This window comes from Triticum dicoccoides, chromosome 5B, assembly GCF_002162155.2.
Source record: "Triticum dicoccoides isolate Atlit2015 ecotype Zavitan chromosome 5B, WEW_v2.0, whole genome shotgun sequence".
Lineage (NCBI taxonomy): Eukaryota > Viridiplantae > Streptophyta > Magnoliopsida > Poales > Poaceae > Triticum > Triticum dicoccoides.
In genome coordinates this window covers 522,192,513-522,194,578 of record NC_041389.1, presented here as the reverse complement: position 1 = coordinate 522,194,578, position 2,066 = coordinate 522,192,513, and the positions used below count along the sequence as shown (strand labels likewise).

Genomic DNA, 2,066 nt, shown 5'->3' with positions numbered 1-2,066 from the left:
CTGTGGGTGCTGCCAGTTTTGTTGTAAAGTTGGGAATTGTTGAGCCTGCTTTTACCTGCACATACATATATTTGTTGGTAGACTGTAATTATGTACGCCAAGTGTCATTTAAAATGTCACCAGGTCTTCCCATTGGCACTGTTGGGCAAATCAAAATTGGGATGTACTTCTCATGTCAAATATTGTGTGCTTTTTCTGGTTACTTTCAGAGGCTTATCATGTACTTATTGCTGCAGCAATGGGATCTGCAAATAGTTGGCAGATGCAGTTGAACAAGGAAGGATTTAGTACACCCATAAAGAAAGCAATTGTTCCTGTCATTGTAAGTCAATTGCTTTCGCCGACCATTGTCGTATTCTGTTCAGTTATTTGTACATGAAGGTTCTTACTGATTAATTATTTATGTTGCAGTGCTCATCTTTTATACCTAATTGTGAAGATAATTTGAAGCCTAATGTGGGGATGAAATTTCAAGGACTGAAGGCCGTGGAGGAGTTCTACAAGTCTTATGCACATCACTCTGGTTCTGGATAAGAACAAAGAAGCCAAGGTCAAGGTTGCACGCTTGTGTAAGACATGCTACCAGATAGGGTTTCATGACAGTCGCAATTGTCCTAGCAAAAAAGGTCAAGGAAAAGAAACCATGAATGTGCAGCACATGCTTCGAAATGGTTAATCATGATAGCCGCAACTCCGTAAAAGACACAGGGCTTATTAATGCCATTTTGTTAGTTTTACTGAAAATTTCCATCTATGTAATAGATGATAAATTGTGTTTATTCTCCAACTTTTCACTTATTTCTATCACATTGGATGCACGCAGCATGTTTTATAAATTCGGAGTGGTTACAAGATGCTACTGAGTTTCAGTTGTGTTTGAAGGTTTGAAAGCTTGTTCTTGTTTATGTATGTGTTAAAAAAATGAATGCAGACAGAGACACCAGGTTTCCATGGAGTAGCAGCAAGTAATTCTTTTCGGCTGCTAGCATTTCAACTTGTTGCAGAAACCTTGAAGATGCATCAGAGTAGCAGCATCTGAGTTATATTACATCACAGAAGAACAAGCCAAATTCAGCGATGTGATTGTCGTTGCTCTGCAAGGGGCTACTGGCTGTACTCGCTGCCAACACAAATATGCAGCAGGACTTTGCCATCAAGTGGACGGGCAGAATGTAAGTGGAAGGTGCAGAGGTTACATTCGTCGGTGGCCTCGGCCGTTGGGTCGGCAGCGAGGTGTCGAACTATCTTTCCCTTATTTTCTTTGACATGTTGTGTGTTGAACAGAGTGTACCAGGAGCACTATTATATTCTCTTTAAACCTGGACATGTTCTGTTTTTTTATCACCCAGGAGAAATTCATGTACAGTACCCAAGGTTACTTAGACTGTGAGCTCACATGTTGATTCTGTTGTATAAAGCAGTGCTCAGTACGAATCACACAAGGAACAACTCAGCTTACAACTCCACATCAACCTCAATGGTGGCATTCAAAAATAGAATATAAACAGCTCTTTTCTTCAGAGAAAACTGAGAGCTTTCAAAGGAGTTTACATTGTCATTTTCAGTCATCAGTCATATGATAAATGAACTTTGAGTGTAGGTCCAGCGAAGATTCATTTCTCATGTGAGTTCAAGCTCAGGCAGCCAACAAATGTTGTCCTGTTTCTCTCTCTCCCAACTTTCTGGATAACTAACTCACATAGCCGAAATTCAGTTTTCTGAATTTTGCATTCAGCAATACATGTTTGCTCTTGGCACATCCATACAAGATCAATTGCTATTGCGATTTCGCAACAGGAGTTCGTCTAAAAAGTACTAGTAGTACTACCTAGTGATCACAGTTGTGGCCATCTACTGCAGTGGCAGTGACAGGCGAGTGCATTGGTCGCCTCGTCTCACGCTCCTTCGCGGGTCTCCGTCGCCGGGATGCGGCCGCCGCCTACGCGGGTCTCCGTTGCAGGCTCCTCATCCTGTGCTCCGTCGCACGCTCCTTCCCGCATGCTCCGTTGCAGTTGCAGGCCATTGATGCGGCGAGCCGGCGACCACTGACATGAATCTCCTTCCGA

General features: G+C 42.7%; 1 long non-coding RNA gene across 1 annotated transcript; it reads left to right on the top strand.

Annotated features, from left to right (window-relative positions):
* The first annotated feature begins 233 nt into the window (after window positions 1–233).
* LOC119306450 lies at window positions 234–852 on the top strand. Its single transcript, XR_005148953.1, has 2 exons — window positions 234–322; window positions 412–852. It is a non-coding gene; the product is annotated as an uncharacterized LOC119306450 (long non-coding RNA).
* The last annotated feature ends 1,214 nt before the right edge of the window (window positions 853–2,066 follow it).